The 20,326-nt window shown below is 43.4% G+C and overlaps 1 long non-coding RNA gene across 6 annotated transcripts in view; it reads left to right on the forward strand.

Annotated features, from left to right (window-relative positions):
- LOC113887256 overlaps nt 1–20,326 on the forward strand; it is a 171,761-nt gene that overhangs the window by 109,343 nt on the left and 42,092 nt on the right. For all 6 annotated transcript variants that reach the window (XR_003509682.1, XR_003509679.1, XR_003509680.1 and 3 more), the window contains exon 3: nt 16,004–16,166. This is a non-coding gene — a long non-coding RNA (uncharacterized LOC113887256). The remainder of the gene's footprint in view (nt 1–16,003; nt 16,167–20,326) is intronic.

Here is a 20,326-nt window from a genome sequence, read left to right on the forward strand (position 1 = left end):
TCATTTCCAGTCTGTGCAGTAGCCCCACAGATCAGGGATTGGCAAACTTTTTTTCTAAAGAGGGAGAGGCCATATTTCAGGTTCCATAGGCCATACAGTTTCTGTGGTAGCAGAAGGTGATGAACATGCTATGTTCCAATAAAACTTTATTTAAAAAAAAAGGAAGCTAGTAGGACTGGCTGCTGGCCATCCTTTGTGACTCCATCTCACAGGTAAAGAAAGCTGAAGAAAACCAAGCAGCTACCCGGAGACCTGTAGCCACACACATTGACCCACGTTCAAGAGAAGGTCTGCCTGGCTTTCTACATCCAGCCACACTGAATACTTGAATTATAGTGTTTTTTTTTGGTTTTGTGTTGTTTATTTTCCTATCCCTGTAGCTCTGGGAACATTGTCTTTAGTCTCAACTCTTATCAGCTGTTCTCATTTTCTGAATATTTTGAAGAAAGTCAGGGAGTAAAATTTGCATGTCATAATACCTCTGTGGGTATGCTTCTGAATAGATCTGTACATTAAAATATTATTAAATAATATATCAAGTGAAAGGCTGTATATTTGAACTGTAGTCTGGTGAACATCCCCAGTTTTAGACATTATCTTAAAGCATCACCCTATGTTTTCACGTGTTGTCACATGTGTTCTCATGTAAGGGTAGGAGTTGTCTCTGCCTTGCATCAAGTGTCTTGAAATCTATAGAATAGATATTGATAGATGGAGTTATTGTGCATTGACAGTTGCAAAGACCGTGTCATGCAGTGCTATTAAACATGGCCTTGTTTGATTTCTTCTCAAGTTCAACTCCGTCTTTCTCTTCAAGGGAACTCCAGTTATATCCTAAATGAAGCTTTCTGGTCCTTTAGAGCTATTGTAATTGATATTGATCCTTTTAGCACTATGTCCTTTGAAGATTTCCTATCAGTCTGTTTGCTAATAGAGTATTTTAAAGTGGTCACATCTAAAAAAGAAAAAAAAAAAAAGTGACTGAGTTAGCCAAACATCAAAGCTTTCTCCAAGAAAAAGAAAGCAGAGTTGTCCTCTGCTATACATTCTGTGATGGGGAGCAAGGAGGGGACCTAGGAAGTAAGCCTGTCCTTACAGTAATCTTGCCATGAGATGTGTCCTGGTGAGCAAACTGAAAGATCAGATAGAGGGAGACACATGAGGACCTGATTCTGTGGCAGCAGTGTCTGGGAGCTTAACAGATGTCTGTAAACCGTGTTTCATTGGTTTCCCCCTTTCCTGCCTGTGGTCCCTTCAGGACATGGCAGCTGCTGGTACCCAACAACCCCGTCTCCTCCCAAACCTCACCAGCCCCACAGCCACCACCCTCAGGCTTCCTCTGTCTTCCAGCACCTCCTATCATGAAGCCACCAAGTGTGTTCATGATCTTGTGTGGACTTACTGTGGTCATTCTAGACCCTTGCTGCTGAGAGTAGTATGTACATCTTGTCGTTTTACACCTGCTAGTGCCAGCCCAAGGGTTGTCCAGTGATAGGCATTTAATAAATGTTTCATAAGCAAGCATTTTATGAGGGCACTAATCCCATTCACTGGGTCTCCACACTGGTGAGCTGATCACTTCTCAAAGACCCTCATATTTTAATACTGTCTCATTGAGGGGTTAGAATTTCAGTAGGTGAATTTTGAGGGAATGAAAACATCCAGTCCATAACACGTGTCAGTAACTCCCATACAATCGAAAGAAAAGTTAAATCTTATGTCTGAGACTTTTATATACTGTGATATCATATAATCTGTTTCATTAGACTTTACTCATGTAGCTGATCAATTTTGCTGTTTTCTTTGATGAGCCAAAATACCTTGCTTATACTCAAAATTCAATGTAAAAGCTATGATTAATATGCATACACATCTGTGTGTGTATAATAAAAGTCGGTGATTTCCATTTCTTAGGCTGTTGAGAGCTTTATGTAAGACTTGGACTTCCAACATGGAAAGGAACTTTTTTTTTTTATTCTAGCACAATGACATCATTTAATAAGTATTTGGTGAACAGATCTATTTTTCTTCTAGGAAAAAAATGTAATCCTTCATCCTTTTTCCCTCAAAATATGTCTGGTAGGAAAGATTTTCTAATTTGTAATCTCCAACTTCACTAAGTCAGGTCCCTAGGACTAATATAAACAGGCTCTGAATGAATGAGTGATAAAGATCACGTCCTATGGAGAATGGTGCGTTCATGAACTAAAATCCCAAATTCCCAGGTGGTAAGCTTGGCACCTTGTTCTGTACAAAATGTGAGGTACCAAGCCAGAACATTTTATATTTCATTAATGATGTGAGCAAGTGAACTGTGTAATAGATCTCTGAAAGCTTTTTTGAACCTTGGTTCAGACAGCACCATGAATAATGGGAAGTTCACGCTGTTTGATATGGAGGTAAAATCTAGATGTTGAGTCTGTGGAATGGAATGTTTTGGGGAATCGTGCTAGCAGACACTCCCAAACCTCGGTTCAGATTTCTCATTTTCTCTGCATCATGAGAGCCTGAAATTAGTTTTTTTATAGCTGTAACTGCAGTGAAATGTCTTTCCCGCAGCCCAGCCAGTTAAACACCTCAGCTCACGACTGAGCATCATTGCTTGGATGAAGCAACAGTTTGTATGAGGCAGATTTCAGAGGAGCTGTGTGGGTTTTTCATCAGAATCCTCAGAAACCTATCACCCACGATGAACAAAGTGGAAACAGTTCTTCCTGGCTCTTCTTTTTCCCAACCTCTCTCTACATGCTCACAGCCACACAGACTTCTAAATGTACATGAAATCTTGGAAATAGCAAACATGACAGTGTCACACACCTTCTAGAGTCTAGTGGTTTCATTCACACAGTGATGTGTAAATGCGGATTCAGAGGACTAAGTGACTTCTTCATGCAGGACCAGGTGGTATCGAGTCTTCCTGCTTGTGAAGCCTGTGCCTCCTCTTATCTAAGCTCTGCAGATGTCTGTGCCCTCCTCTTCTCTAAGCTCTGTGGAACTCTGAAGATCTTATAACACAACAGGAGCAATCATGTTGCCTCAGTTGATCATGTCCCTCAGTGCTAAGGGGGCTTGGGAAGCTGTGGTCAGGCAGGACCCCACTTGTCCCAGGCTCCTCCTTGTCCCAGAGGAGCATAAGTAATCCCTTATCCCGCCCTCCCTGGACCATCCTGTACCCACTGCCTCACCCAGGACAGACTCCCTCCTGCCTCTTGGAGGCTCTGATGTCCAAGTCCCCCTTTCACACCCTCCCTGTGGTCACTATTGAGGTTGATGCCCATCTCACTCTCCCTGGATATGGAGAAGTGGCCTGGGGGCCTGTCATCCACAGAGCAAGTGAAAACACTGATCAGTGAGCAAGCCAGCAGCGCAGGGATCATAATGACCAGGTGGGAACAGACGGAGCAGCCTGGGGGCCCTCATATGGCCGTCCTGACCCGCCTGCCCCACATAGAGGGAAGGCTGTCTCACCTGGTCCTTGGGGGAAGTGGGTAGGTTTGAAATGTCCACTCTCTGCTCTGACTGGCGAAATACAGTGACTGAGGAATCCAGGCATGTCACTGCTTCCATCCTGAGTGTGTGTTTCTGTGGACACGCTGGCGTCTTCTGTTGGGACGCTGATGGACGTGCGCTGTGGTGTGTGGGCAGTAGAGCCTGGTCCTCAGGCATCTGAGTACAGCACTGGTTTTGCCCTGAGAGTGGTTGACTCCAGCACATTCCAGAAAGAGGAGCGTAAGATCTGAAGGAAGATGGCAGAGATGCTGTTCTGGTCGACTCTTGACTGGCAATAGGGTCCCTGGGCTGAGGGGCTTACTGGTCAGTGTCTGTCCCCTCACTGCCCCTGTGCACCCCCAGAAGGCTGTGTGTCCTTATCCACACATTGACTAAGTGACTTTTAGGGGGAAAATAAAACTAAAGCAGACAAACAGAAACAAAGCCCACTCCCTCTGTTGCCAGGCATGGGGTCTGAGGGAGTGCTGCCCCCACCGTGGGGTCCCAGGAGTGTTTCCTACTCTGACCACCTGAGTCAGGCCCCACATCCCCAGTCCCACTCAGGCCAGAGGCTGCCCATTGTGTGACCACAGCACCACCCAGCCTGGTTCCATGGGGGCTCCGTAGTAGCATAGAGCTTCCCCACCAGGTCCAGGTGCTCTATGCCAGACAAGCCGGGGCAGCCCCAGGTTTCTGGACACACATTCTCTCTGGACAAACAATAGCTGGCTGAGGCCCGGGTAGGGGAGGAGGAACCAGGTGGATGCTCAGGCCAGATTCAGCTCTCCCTTAGGCAATTTCCTATCCATAAGGAGGGGCCCAGATTGTGGAATCCACACACGTGGGACAGTAACATGCTGTGTGCCAGAGGAAGCTCCAGGGCCGGCATGGCCCAGCGCATAGCAGGCATTTCGCTGAAGGGCTCGTTCAGCTGCCTCAGGAGGATAAGTTCATTCCAGCCTAAACATGAGCCCTTATGGAAACTTTCAATGCCACAAAATTTACTATAAAAAATGATGATTTCTTGAGTAAGTCAGGAAAGGAGCATTTATACATGCAGACCTGGTGGTGGGGCATGGAGAGAGTGGAAAAGAGGGTAAGAAATGCCCCATCCTGAACTGCTAACCCGCTCTCAGTGGACACCCCAACACTCAAGATCAACAGGGACAGCCTTGTGTTCATCAGTATCAGGGACCAGAGCATAGGGACCCAGTGTGTGCGGTGGCATTCTTGGTGGTGGACCCTGGGGTCAGTGTTTGCACGGGGAGGGTCCTGAGACGGGACATGAGGACCGTGAGCAGGAACTTCCTGAGCATCCTTGGGGCTGTTACTCTCTCCCACCTCCCGAGAATAGGACAGAAACATACACTGCTCAGATTTGCAGGCATGCAAACCTCAGTGGCCATGGCTCACTCTAGGAGTGTTTATTTTATTTGATTATTTATAAAAATAACTAATCTGTGTTTAGAAGAAAGTCTCCTAATAACCTAGCTCCAATCTCATAAATCAGTGATATTGTAATAGGTCTTGAACTGTTAAAACATAATTTCCCAGAATTTTAAGCACAGGGATTTTCAGAAGAAACCATCTTCTCTGCACCTACATTGTTAATTTTATCCCTGCTATAAATTATTTGTGTGGGGAAATCCCCTGGGAGAACTGGCCGAGGAGCAGCTCCATGTAAATACCGAGAGACATTGAGGGACCTTGTGGACCACCTTCCTTCCTGGATGTTGAGATGTCCTGGGACTCTCTCTGCTATTCAGTACATTTTCAACAGTTTACATATTTATAGATACAGCTGGTTTATACAGGACATTTTTCTGTCAGTCAGTTCAGTCGCTCAGTTGTGTCTGACTCTTTGCAACCCCATGAACCGCAGCACGCCAGGCCTCCCCGTCCGTCACCAACTCATGTCCACCCAAACCCATGTCCATTGAGTCGGTGATGCCATCCAACCATCTCAGCCTCTGTCGTCCCCTTGTCCTCCTGCCCTCAATCTTTCCCAGCATCAGGGTCTTTTCCAATGAGTCCGCTCTTCACATCAGGTGGGCAAAGTATTGGAGTTTCAGCTTCAACATCAGTCCCTCCAATGAACACCCAGAACTGATCTCCTTTAAATGGACTGGTTGTATCTCCTCGCAGTCCAAGGGACTCTCGAGAGTCTTCTCCAACACCATAGTTTAAAAGCATCAATTCTTCGGTGCTCAGCTTTCTTCACAGTCCAACTCTCACATCCATACATGACCACTGGCAAAACCATAGCCTTGACAAGATGGACCTTTGTTGGCAAAGTAATGTCTCTGCTTTTTAATATGCTGTCTAGGTTGGTCATAACCTTCCTTCCAAGGAGTAAGAGTTTTTTAATTTCATGGCTGCAGTCACCATCTGCATTGATTTTGGAGCCCAGAAAAATAAAGTCAGCCACTGTTTCTACTGTTTCCCCATCTATTTGCCATGAAATGATGGGACCAGATGCCATGATCTTAGTTTTCTGAATGTTGAGCTTTAAGCCAACTTTTTCACTCTCCTCTTTCACTTTTATCAAGAGGCTCTTTAGTTCTTCTTCACTTTCTTCCACAAGGGTGGTGTCATCTGCATATCTGAGGTTATTGATATTTCTCCTGGCAATCTTGATTCCAGCTTGTGCTTCATCCAGCCCAGCATTTCTCATGATGTACTCTGCATAAAAGTTAAATAAGCAGGGTGACAATATACAGTCTTGATGTACTGCTTTTCCTATTTGGAACCAGTCTGTTGTTCCATGTCCAGTTCTAACTGTTGTTTCTTGACCTGCATACAGATTTCTCAAGAGGCAGGTCAGGTGGTCTGGTATTCCCATCTCTTTCAGAATTTTCCACAGTTTATTGTGATCCACACAATCAAAGGCTTTGGCATAGTCACTAAAGCAGAAATAGATGATTTTCTGGAATTCTCTGGCTTTTTCAATGATCCGGCAGATGTTGGCAATTTGATCTCTGGTTCCTCTGCCTTTTCTAAAACCAGGACTTCCCTGGTTTCTCAGATGGTAGAAGTGTCTGCCTACAATGCAGGAAACCTGGGTTAGGCTGAGTTAACCTGGGTCAGAAGATCCCCCTGGAGAAAGAAATGGCAACCCACTCCAGTACTCTTGCCTGGAAAATCCCATGGATGGATGGAGGAGCCTGGTAGGCTGCAGTCCATGGGGTCGCAGAGTCGGACACGACTGAGTGACTTCACTTTCACTTCTATCTGTTGGTGATTATGAATGAAGCTGCTCTAAACCTTTGCCTACAGATCTTTGTGTGGACAAATGTATGTGATATGTCCCTTGATTGTGTCCTCTGCCTTCAGCCTATTTTTAGTTAGTGGACCCTAAATTACTTGAAATGCTTTCTGAACAAACCTTGAAAACTGAATCGCATTTTAGCTGCATGGAGAAGTGTGTGTAGAAAAATGCTTTGGCGATCCTATTCATAGTTTGGACCAAGGCACTATAAGTTGTGCTTCACAATTTTTTTTTTCATTGCTTAGATTTACTGAGCATAGGGTATATCTTTGGACAGTTAAAAATTCAGAGTTTTAAAAATTTATCCAATTAACATTTTATTTATTTTTAATTTAAATTTATTTATTTTAATTAGAGGCTAATTACTTTACAATATTGTATTGGTTTTGCCATACATCAAGATGAATCCTCCATGGGTGTACACGTGTTCCCAGTCCTGAACCCCCCTCCCACCTCCCTCCCCATACCATCCCTCTGGGTCATCCCAGTGCACCAGCCCCAAGCTTCCTGTATCCTGCATTGAACCTGGACTGGCGATTTGTTTCTTATATGATATTATACATGTTTCAATGCCATTCTCCCAAATCATCCCCCCCCCTCGCCCACAGAGTCCAAAAGACTGTTCTATACATCTGTGTCTCTTTTGCTGTCTCGCTTACAGGATTATCGTTACTATCTTTCTAAATTCCATATATATATATATATATATATATATATATATATATGCAAACGATTAACATTTTATTGCTGAGCAATTTTGATTTGTTTCTGAGCTTAGTGTTTCTAGTTTGTTATGATGTGCTTGAGTAAGGATATTCAACCTTCACCTGCAATCTCAAACTCCAGTATGCTCTGAACACTCGGTATTTTAGCCTAATTTCTCAGTGGCAAAAACCTGACCTGAACTGACCTGGGATCTGAGGGGAGAGCATTGCATTGAGTGTGAAGGAACGAGATGTGTGTGCTGGGGGAGGGGACACTGCCCATGAACCTGCTGCCACGGTTACATCATCTGGTGAGGCACCTTCCTAACATCTGGAAAAGTATGAACTTTGCAATACGCTCAGCTCCAAGAGATTTGGAGGAAGGATCTGTTTTTACTCCATCTGTCTTTGGCACAACTGCCCCCTAGCTGTTTGATAGAACTGAGCTGTGCTAGAGAGTGAATCTGAAGCTTTTTTTTTTTTCACTGTGACTATACCTGTATACTTTATGCAATGACCCAATACAATGCAAATACATCCAGTTTCCAAAGCAACAGCTCCTCTGCATGCAGTGTACTCCTCTTTTCCTCTGCTGTGTTCATAGAAAAGAAAATGCTGGCTGGTGCCGCTACTTTTGTTTGATTCCAAACTGGTTAGTCGTGGCTGCAGCTGAGAGAGCCATGAGCTATGGGTGATGCTCAGCCAGGAGGGAGACTGGAGGTCCATGCCTGCCTCGCTGTGCCCGGGCCCACAGGGATGACAGACATTTATGTGTCATGGCATTTGTGGGCTGTCACAGTGACACATGATCCCTGCTTTACTGCAGAAACACACATGCAGGTTCAACTCAAAATCTTTGCAGTTCACGTCAAGCAGAGGAAACCCAGAGACTGTGTCCTCCAATCATCTGGAGTGAATCACCCAGCTCCAGAGAGATTAGACTAGATTCTACTCACATCCTGTGTTGCTGTTGTTCACAGGGCCATACAAGCCAATTAGAGGATCCCCATGGGGTGGGCTGGTGGAGGGAGTGAGTGTGAGACAAAGGATGTATTTCAGGAGGTAGACTGAAGACAATCATGGGCACTGCTGGGGAAGTGAGGGGTCCCAGAGGAAAGAGGAGGTGAACCAGTATGCACTGGTGCTGAAGTGGAGTCCTGATGGGACTCAGGGAGGGTCCCTGGATCAGCCCTGTCCCAGTGCAGCTCCCCTCCTGTGGGATGGTGACCAAGCATCAGTCCCTGGGCTCCACAGGCCACCAGAAGACCAGTTACAACCATCTCAGTAGTTCATATTCATCTAAATAATGCTCGTTTGCATTTTAATTGTTTTACTGGAATTCAATTGAAGTTGACCTTCCTACCAACTCTGAACCAAAGGGCTGGCTCCCAAAGGAGTGGCATGAATGGGGTTGTTCTTTTCCAGCTTCTGAAGGTTAACAGCATTTGTGTTTGTCCATAAGTCTGCTTTTCAGCCCTACCTGAAATTCCAGCGCTCTTCTTTTGGCCATACCTGGAATTCCAACACTCTTCCTCTTTCCTGGCCCCTTATCAATTTCCCTGTGTCTTTATTTTGAATTTTCTGAGTCAAAATGAAACCTCACAGTTGGGAAGACCCTGAGAAGTCATTTTGTTAGTGAGAAACTGAGACTTGCAAAAGCAAAGTGGTTAGCCTTTGAACATCCACCCCAGCCTCACTGCTTCCTTGGACTTGGATGGGAGGATGGTAATTGAGTTTGACCAAATATAACCATGGTTGAGACTGCAGCAGTTGGTCATTTTCTTTCCCAGGCAGGTAATCGACTTTGTGTTTTCATGATATGTTCTACACGAGGAATTCTGAAAAGTATGACACTTCTGATTTTATTTTATTTTTAAACTTTATTGTATTAGTTTTGCCAAATATCAAAATGAATCCACAATATGAAATATTAAAAATACACTTTTGTGCATGCAAACCAGCTTTCAAAGATAAGAACCTAGGTGCTGCAACACAAGTGACTGTGTCCCTCTCTCTGTCCAGAAACATGTTTGTCGCTTTCATGGAGTTCTTTACAGGTGAGTCCGTAAGTGATCGATATTCTGTATGCTTGCTACTTCTTTTTTTTTCTCTCAATATTGTTTGTGAGATCCATCCATGTTTATTGGTATAGATCCAGGTCGCACATACATTTGCACTAACTTACTGATGCACAGTGTTTTATGGCTACATTCTCTCTCCTCTTGATGAATAAGTAGGGTTTTCCCTAGTTTTCAGCTTCTTAGACTCCCTTTCAAGGGAATAATCACCCTGCACAAATAGAATCATGTGACTATAACTGGATTGGAGAGGAAGTGTCTGCCTGTTGACAACAACATGAGGTTATAAGTTGTTTAGCTTGTGCTTTTCTATACAGAAAATGTAATTGAGCTGAGCCCAGAAAGTCATGCGATCTAGGATAACGTCTTATGGGGAAATGTATACATTGATCTCCTTAATTTATTAGAACAGGGCTTCTACACATAACCTGGTCATCCTGATTTCAAACGCAGAATTTACTGGAAATAAAATTTAATTTGTTGAGCTTCCCCGGTGGTTCAGTGGATAAGAATCCACCTGCCGATTCTGCCAATGAAGACATGGTTTCAATCCCTGATCTGGGAAGATCCCACATGCTGCAAAGCAACTAAGCCTGTGCACAACTACTGAACCTGTGCTTTAGAGCCCGGGAGCCAAAACTTCTGAAGCCCGTTCACCCTAGAGGCTGTGCTCTGCAACAAGAGAAGCCACGGCAATAAGAAGCCCGGGCATTGCCGCAACTAGAGACTAGCCCCCGATCTCTGCAACTAGAGAAAACCCATGCAGCAACAAAGACTCAGTGCCACCAAAAATAAATATTTTAATTTGTTATTAAATGCTCTGAAATGAACAGTGACAATTCATTTATGGAGCCTCCCATAAATATGTATACTCTGTGCATTCCCTGAAACATCTGAATTACTCCATGGACTTTGGCCAACATACATGAGAAGAAATCTCTCGCTCTTCCCCTCCAGTCAAGACCTCTCTCAGGCACAAACCCCACATGCCTTCCAGGGTGACCTGTCATGTCTGTACCACACCTCACTCTCACCATGGAAAGGGTACCTCCCAGCCCCACTTCCTGCCACAAGATCATGACTTCTTCCGTGGTCTCAGTTCTGTGGTAATGGTGGGGAGTTCTTTGCTCCAAAGCCTTCAGCCCTTCTGGTTGTGCAGATGCTTTGCCAGAGTCTGATTCCAGCAAGGAGGACCTAGCCTCAACACCTCTTCCTGTTTTATCTCTGTGTTTAAGACACACTTTTATAACCAACATTCAGTGCCCAAGGGAGAGAGCCTGACATTCAACAGAGGCATAATAAGTATTTTTGGAATAAATAAAAAATCTGACCAAATCAAGCCATTTCATGTTCATTGGATATGATTAGTAGTTCTTGTTCTTGAAATGTTTTCTCTGGTGTATACAAAAAATGCATATATATTTTTAATGGTTTATAGTTTCCAATTGTGACCATTAACTCACATCCAAAGAACTAAGATGTTACTCATCAACCTCCAATCCTCAGGTGCTCTGCAGACACTAGTGACTGTCCTGTCCTTTGTACTTTTTCTTCCCTGAACTGAATTGAAACTCCAGTACTTTGGCCACCTCATGTTAAGAGTTGACTCATTGGAAAAGACTCTGATGCTGGGAGGGATTGGGGGCAGGAGGAGAAGGGGACTACAGAGGATGAGATGGCTGGATGGCATCACTGACTCGATGGACGTGAGTCTCAGTGAACTCTGGGAGTTGGTGATGGACAGGGAGGCCTGGCGTGCTGCGATTCATGGGGTCGCAAAGAGTCGGACACGACTGAGTGACTGATCTGATCTGATCTGATCTGATCTTATGGCAAACACCTGATCTAATTTGTCAGCAGAACTTTGCACAAACTATTGTCATAGGAAAGAAAGAGTAAATATTTGGAGATAGTATTAATTCTGCCAGCCTGTATTCAGAGCACACACTATACCACATGTACACACACACACACACACACACACATACACACATACAAATATATACCTGTATATATAGTCCTCCTGGATGCAGAGATTCACAAATAAGTGAGCAACATAAAGTGCTGGGGTCTAAAGGAAACAGATGGTGGATGGGCTTTGCGGTGAAGATGAAGGAGGTGAGTCTTGACTGATGAGGATGATGTGTAAGTGTGTGTGTGAGGAGGGCTTTGTGGTCCAAGGGAGAAGACTGTGCCCTGACTCAGAGGGACAAACACTTGCCTATGCTTGGATGTGCAGCCAGAATGGCTGAAATTTGAGGTCTGAGAAAGTCATAGCAAGAGACAAGGCACATGTGTCTGCAATATAGAGGCCTCCTAGGTGAGCTTGGGAATATGGACCTTTCTCATCGGTGGTGCGGTGAGCAAGTCCAAACTGTGCCTCTAAAAGTTCAGCTTGGCCTGGTTGGCAGAGGGACGCCCTGAGGCAAAGTGACAGTCATTCAGAAGAGGAGGTAATGAAGGGAGACATGGAGATATAGTCAGGTACTGGGTAGAGACATCTCGTAGGAAGATGGGTGTCTGCGAATGGTCTTGGGGACATGCTGGGACTGGATGACCAGCTTTGTGAGTTGTCATGCACTTTCTAGTCTCTTCCAGTATGTCCCAGGAGCAGGTGGACACTTGGGAGATGGGGTGGACAGCTGGGAGAGGGAATGAGGGAAAGAAATAAGGTGTTGCTGGCACTGTAGTTATTAGGGGCTTATTCAAAACCAAATATATGAGGATTAGCTACATCTAAGTACAGTTTCCAAAGTATCCATTCATTGTGATAAAAAATTTAGATCAATGAGGAGACTCTAACAGCATTTTCTAAAACCTGTGCCATGAACAGTAGCTTGGCAGAATGTAATAGATTTTAGATAAAACTTTAAGAAGTGGTTTGTGCTCAGATAAATTTGGGAAGCAGAAATTTGCATGTGAGCTCCGTTGCTTCAGTTGTGTCCGACTCTTTTGTGACCCTACTCTTTTTTTTTGTGTCTGACTCTTTTGTGACTGGAGTGGGTTGCCATTTCCTTCTCCAATGCATGCATGCATGCTAAGTCGCTTCAGTCATGTCCGACTCTGTGCAGCCCTATGGACAGCAGCCCACCAGGCTCCTCTGTCCATGGGATTCTCCAGGCAAGAATACTAGAGTGGGTTGCTGTACCCTTCTCCAGGAGATCTCCCTGACCCCGGGATCGAACCCATGATTCCTGCGTCTCCTGCATTGCGAGTAGCTTCTTTAGCTACTGAGCCACCTGGGAAATCCAGAGCTTTACATAAACTCCAATTTATTGTTTTTCTACAGAAATTCTCAAGTTCTTTACTGTAATAATAAGCATTGTGATTTTTCTAACACTTATTTGACCAGAGGCAGTGTTTTTGTTTGTTTGTTTTTGTTTTTTTTTTGTTTGTTTTTTGGTCTTGTTTTAATTCGCAATATTTCTGAGGACCAGCACTCTGATGTGGAGAAGGAAATGGAAACCCACTCCAGTATTCTTGCCTAGAGAATCCTGTGGACAGAGGGGTCTGGTGGGCTTCTGTCCATAGGGTCACACACAGTTGGACATGACTGAAGCGGCTTAGCATGCATGCATGCATTGGAGAAAGAAATGGCAACCCACTCCAGTATTCTTTCCTGGAGAATCCCATGGACAGAAGAGCCTAGTGGGCTGCTGTCTATGGAGTCACAGAGTCGGGCATGACTGAAGTGACTTAGCAGCAGCAGGAGCAGCACTCTGATGAATGTACTTCAGTAGACTCTGGTCTAGACAGCGAAGATGGAGACTGTAGTGATAGTACGATCCCCATAGGACGTATCATATGGATTCTGACCTGGTCCTTGTCCACGGCCCACACCGTCATCTTCTGGAGGCCCATGGAGCCCATGGGCTGGCAGTGCTCTGAATGTGCTGCTTTGTGAGCTTGGGTGAGAGCAGCAGGTAACAGGTTGGCACCTCTGTGGCTGACAGATTCCACTCTGAGCTGGACTGCAGCCCAGTCCTGGTTCTGGGAGCCACGTTCTGTTATGGCTGGGGAGTAATTGCTTTGCACTTGGGTTTCATTTACTCTCTTCATGTATGTGGGTGATTGAGTGTCTCCTTGGGGACCTAGGAGCACAAAGCTGAGGCTGTTGATTCGAAGCCACTGTTTGCAAATTGAGAGCCATGTACAGAGTGCAGGTTGGGGTTGGGGGCAGGCACAGCTGGCTCCTGGGTCCACTGTGCCGGGTGGGACTCTGGGTACAGTCCTCAGAGAACTCTTTCCCTCCAGTTGGCTTGGTTTGTGCTTCTCATAAAATGCCATGGTCAATTTGTTTTCTGCAAAACAGCTGCAATAATTTGTCCCCACATCCACTCAGGAGGGACTGCCTGCTCCTCTGACCTCAGCCCCACCCAGGAAACACCTCCCTGCCCAGCCTGGCCTTCATCTCCTGGCCTCTCTTCTTGATCTCCAAATTCTCATTCTGATGATGTGAATCCTCATTTGCTCTGTCTGATCACATTAGGTGTACTTGCAAAGTAGGCAAAACCTCTACAGTTTTCCTATGATGAAATCAGTCATCAAATTTCCTTATTATGGATTTGGATTATGAATTTTATAAGTAATTGTAAAGTCTGGATGAAGTTTTCACAGTATTATACGTTTTGATGAAGGTGTCCTATTTGATTTCTCTTACTCTTAACCCAAATGCAAGGAGTTTGCCATTTTTTAAAACCTCTTGCATGATCATGTGTATTTTATTTATGGAGGTAAAGGGATGTCTCATCACTTCCATGTTTCTCTGTTCAGAGAAGCTTAGAGTTGTGTATAAAATCCAGGCTTCTAATGGACAGATCCTTGTCCAGACTGTTTTTACAAAAAGCCAGTCAGACTGGTCTGGGGAATTTTTCCTAGAAGATCCTGGATTAGGAGATTCTTTACTTAATGAAGACTTGACTTACATTCATATTATGGTAACAAATGCAATATTCTAAAGGTGCAACAGTAGTGGACTAGTTAAGTAACTACTATCTGGACGTGAGTGTGGTAAAGGTTTATGTATATTATCATATGTGAAATGAATCGCCAGCCCAGGTTCGATGCATGATACAGGCTGCTCGGGGCTGGTGCACTGAGATGACCCAGAGGGGTGGGATGGGGAGGAGAGAGGTGGGAGAGGGGTTCAGGATGGGGAACACATGTACACCCATGGCGGATTCATGTCAATGTATGGCAAAACCAATACAATATTGTAAAGTAATTAGCCTCCAATTAAAATAAATTTACATTAAAAAAGGTTTAAAAATCTTCAGTGAGTTGTCAAGATGTGAGTGATGTATTAAATGAACAAATTATTTTCAAAAACAAAAAGTATGAGCCTAGTTTTGTTAATTTGAAGTTTGCACATGTAGTATATAGTTTCTTATAGTTTCCAAACTATTGAGTAGAGTTCCCTGTGCTATACAGTAGGTCTTGTTGTTTATCTATTTTATATACAGTGCTGTGTTTATGTTCATCCCAAATTCCAAGCTTATACCTCTCCCCTCACCTTTCCCCTTTGGTAACCAGAAGTTTGTTTTCTTTGTCTATGAGTCTATTTCTGTTTTGTAAATAGTTCGTATCATTTTTTTAATTCCACATAGAAGCAATATCACATGATTTTTTTAATTCACTAAAATATCAACATGGTTATTTCTAGGTGATAGGGGTCTTGCCATTTATTATGCTTTTACCCAAATACATCATATATCCAATGTAAATGATGACAATATGTATTTCATCGCATGAAGTGTATTTGAAAAATACATATCTTCACATGACATAGCTTCCTATTTTCTGCTGCTTTTCCCTAAACAAGTTTTAGCTCTGATACACATTGGGTCACTTTCATTTAAGTCCTGTGCAATAAAGAAGATGAACAGCATTGTCTCTTCGGGGCAGGGGGGAGCACAGGATGAGGGGAAGGTCCCAGTGAAACACAGCCACCAGGTCCTGCTGACACCAGGACCAAATCTCTCTGTTAATGACCTGCCTTTTCTTGGAACAGGATGGAAAACAAAATCGATTCAGCATTCAAAGTAATGAAGGGCTCTTGTTCAAGGACGGCTTGAATGTCTTCTCTGTTTTCCCTCTAAACTTGGATTTACTTCCAGGACTGCTTGTGTACATCCAGTCTTTAACTGCTCCCACTGGATTGCAAACACCTGCCTCTGTCCTGGACACATGGCTTATTTAATAACAGTTTAGTTCATCAGCACATTTTAAGAGTTGGTTTAAGAGTTGGTTTCGGGTTCTGCATGCTATTTCTGAAACTCCCTGAAAGCTTCCTGAATCTTAGTAAATTACGTAATCCTGGAGTCAGAGAAGAGCTTTCTGATAACTTCCAGGCAGAAACTGAGCATTCTTTAAGTCTTAAGAAGATTCAAACATACTCTATGACAGTTTAACCATAGCAACATCAAAACAACTGAATTTCCTCCTCCCTTTTTTTCCCTCCATAGGTTAAAGGGAGCCAGTGCTGGCAATGGGATCCAAGTGTTTGTGCCTGACGTGGACATGTTCATCGCCAGCCTGACCATGTGACTGGTCCGTAGGAACATTGTTCAGAAGCCAGTGGCTGAAGAGGCCGCACAGTGTAACCCAGAGTTTGAGAATGATGAGTCGGTAAGTCTCTGGGCATCTTCCTGCTTTGATTTCTGGGGCCTTGTACGTTGTGACAGTAAACAGTGCGTGCACAGAGCTTCATGTTCTCTTGTGTTGTTTGGTTACTTTGCACACCTCGTGGGTCCTCACACACGTGCATTCTCACCCACATTTGGCTACGAGGAAACAAGTCTGGAGACGTGAGGACTGCCCTGTGAGAGGCATTAACCCTAAGGGCCTGGGCTTGACCTGGTGTCTCTTCTTTACCATCCACCCTTAATTCACACTGGGAGCCTTTCAAGTTCGTGTCATGGCCCATGCTCTAGATAATTAGTTACTGCAATATTCTTAGAGAAATAACACCCAGCAGTTGTCAGAGAAAAAAAAATAATTCTACCTTGAAGGAAGTTTCCAGTCCGTGCACCTTGCCATCCTGCTGCTGCTGCTAAGGCGCCTCAGTTATGTCTGACTCTGGGCGACCCCATAGACGGCAGCCCACCAGGCTCCCCCGTCCCTGGGATTCTCCAGGCAAGAACACTGGAGTGGGTTGCCATTTCCTTCTCCAATGCATGAAAGTGAAAAGTGAAAGTGAAGTCTCTCAGTCGTGTCCGACTCTTTGCGACCCCGTGGACTGCAGCCTACCAGGCTCCTCCATCCATGGGATTTTCCAGGCAAGAGTACTGGAGAGGAGTGCCATGTTCCATCCTGAGTCAGTGGTTAAATCTGCATGCTTCCATCGAGATAGTTTTTAAAGCACTCTGGAGAAAAAATACATGCATTTGGAAAAGTGTAAGAATGAGTAAAATGTTTGTGAATTTTTAGCTGGATCAGGGGACACGTCAGATTTCACTCCATGGTGAATGGAAGCATGGGAGACAGCTGTCGCTCTGTCCCTGACCTGTTTGTTCTAATAATTATATTTTGTCATATGAGTCTAGGTGACAGTGATTTAAAAAGTAATTGATCTAGTAATTGAAAGATAAAATTTACAGGGAAAAATTCCTTAAAAGACCGTATTTGGACATTTGACATAAGACTGAGGTTTTCATTTATAAGCTTTGGCAAGAAATTAAACCTATTAAACTGAAGTTAGTTGAAATTACTTATTTCAACTAGAATGGTAACCATGATGGCATCAAAGAAAGAAAGTTCTCAGTTATGGCAAATAATGTGTGTGCTTCACAAATGAACAGCATTTTCCTTTGATATTTATTAGAATATAATGATGGAGAAAAAGTGAATATGATTCCATAAACCTCTGCAGACTAGAGATGATGTTTACACATAAAATCCTTGTGAGTAAAAAATATACAATACTGTGGCATATGCATATTCTACTGTTTTTAAGGTAAATGTTAAAAAGGGTACATGGTGTAAAAAATCATTACAGCAAGGTCATAACTACCCATCTTTTGCATTCAAGTTCACAAACTATACAACACTTGTATGAAGATGCTTCTTCTTCTGGTTAAGACAGAATTTAAAATTTTAACCTCTGCTTTTACATTTGAAATTTATTTTATAGTATTTACAGTTTTGAAAAATCATCTGGCTTAAACAATCACCCTGTTTATTCCAGATTCAGTTAAAATAAACCCATTAACTCAAGCTCTCTGGACTTAGGGCTTTTCATTATTATTATTTATAAGGCAAGGCTTGTTTTCAGTTCTCCTAATATTGTAGATGGAGGGTAAGGGATAATTACTGGGAATTGAGTGGACTCTGAAGTCAGACTTGGAAGCTGTATGATGTTGGGAAAATAGTTTATCCTTTTTCTTTTTCTGCAAAGTGGAGATTGTCCTGAGGACTTAATAAAGGGCCACACGCTTGCCTCCCTCTGCTCTTCTCCAGTTTGAAAGGAAGTAGAACACTCGCAAAAATGTCAAATTCAGAGTCTCAGAATGAGAGAAAGATAATTTGGAGGGTGCGTTTGAGGCCAACTCACTCAGTAAATGACTTCCTTCCTTGCCATCGGTAATGGACAACCATGACTGCATTACAAAACCTTCTTACAGAAAGAACTTCTGTCTCCAGTTCAAACACTGTTTTGCCATAAAACTAGGAAAACCTGCACTGACTATGGCAGATAAGGAATGTTAGGTCAGGGTCACCCATCTGGTGAAGAAGAGACACGATGTCACTGACTGATACTACAATCATGTTTCCTTCCTGATTCCCCTTGGTTTTCCAAGATGGGATCATGATACCTCTCTCTCATTTGAAATTTGTTTAAATATCTGCACCCTATATATTATTGATTACATTATTTAATGATAAAAAGGGGTAGATTCTCTAAACATTATTTTTGGGGAGCTTTTAAAATGAAAATATTAAAGTGTTAGTCACTCAGTCATGTCTGGCTCTTTGCAACTCCATGTACTGTAGCCCTCCAGGCTCCTCTGTCCGTGGAATTCTCCAGGCAGGAATACTAGAGTGGGTTGCCATGCCTTCCTCCAGGGGATCTTCCCAACCCAGATATTGAACCTGGGTCTCCTGCATTGCAGGTAGATTCTTCACCATCTGACCCACCAGAAAAGCCCTTAATATTAAAAATACTAAATATCATTACTATAAGGTTGAGTTCCCTCTAGGTTACTGTTTGGGCCTAATTTAGATATTAATTTCCATAGTCTCAGTACATTCCAGCCCCAGGTGGCCCAGGGGAGCAGGCTAGAGTGACTGTCCAGAGATGAATCCAGGAGGAAATTTTTCTTACTGGGGAACCATCTGGCTGAAGTCTGAAAAGAATAGAAATACATGGCCAAAATAACCAGGAGAATTTATTTTATTTTGAAGTCCCTGACACACTTCCTGCGACTCATAAATCTTGCTGTTTGTGTTCAAGATTGCTTGGTGTTTGAAGATCTTTGAAAGGACTGTGTTTGCTGGCATTGCTTCTTCTCTCATTTACCTCGGTGGAGAAATGGCAGATTAATCAACCCTCGGGTGCCTGGGAAAATTGCTTTTCAAATCCAGCTTTGATTCAGAGCAGCAAGTAATCCCTGGAGAAGGCTCAGGCCTCTTCCCAAATCTCCATGGACTTGATAATGAGGCTCAAGTTCACTGTTTTAAAGGGCATCACAAATCCAAGGATTCTCCCAAAAAAAACAACAACAACAACAAAAAAAAACAACCCAACAGGCATGGAGTGGAGGAGGAGGCTTTGTCCTGTTCTTGAATTTTACAGAGAGCAGACCTCGGTCAAGAACAAACTCCCCAAGTGCCATAAAAGATTCTTTGCCAGCTGACATACCTGTGGTCTTGTTTATTTGTTCCTTTTAATTCAGAAGCAGATTGACAAATCATAACCGAAACATTCATATTCTTAAGTCTTAAAAAAATGAGTTGCATTATGAGAGTTAAATCATGTAGAAAGGTTATCTGTGCAATTAAACACCAATGACATCAGTAATTTCACCAAGTTGATAGTATCTGCATATTTATGTACTTCTAGCTGTTTCTTGGAGAAGGCAATGGCAACCCACTCCAGTACTCTTACCTGGAAAATCCCATGGACGGAGGAGCCTGGTAGGCTGCAGTCCATGGGGTCGCTAAGAGTCAGACACGACTGAGTGACTTCACTTTCACTTTTCACTTGTATGCATTGGAGAAGGAAATGGCAACCCACTCCAGTGTTCTTGCCTTGAGATCCCAGGGACGGGGGAGCCTGGTGGGCTGCCGTCTATGGGGTCACACAGAGCCGGACATGACTGAAGCAACTTAGCAGCAGCAGCAGCAGCTTTTTCTAGCTATTTAATGAGATTTCAGGCTTTATTTTTTAAAAAATGAGGCATAGTTTAGTATGAAACCAAATTTATGATAAATGTTTATTCAAATAGGAATTTTAGTCTTGACTTAGTCTGTTGCAAGTGGCCTCTCTATATAGTCTAACAAATCCAATATGAATGATATAAATATTTCGGTGTAAGACATCATCCATCCATTAAGAATCAGGGATGCAGCATTTAAATCTCACTAATGTTATTTAGACATTCCTTCTGAATCTCAAAGCTGCAACCCCTTCATTATACCTAAAGTCATTTAGGTTACTGTGATGTCTGGCACAGAAAGTGGCTATCTGGCCTACATGTCAAGCTTCAGATTTGAAGCTCTAGTTGCTATTTTTTTGAGAGCAAGAAACAAAGAATGAAAGAAATCAATCTCTTTATTAATGGCTAATA

Source organism: Bos indicus x Bos taurus, chromosome X (assembly GCF_003369695.1).
Source record: "Bos indicus x Bos taurus breed Angus x Brahman F1 hybrid chromosome X, Bos_hybrid_MaternalHap_v2.0, whole genome shotgun sequence".
Lineage (NCBI taxonomy): Eukaryota > Metazoa > Chordata > Mammalia > Artiodactyla > Bovidae > Bos > Bos indicus x Bos taurus.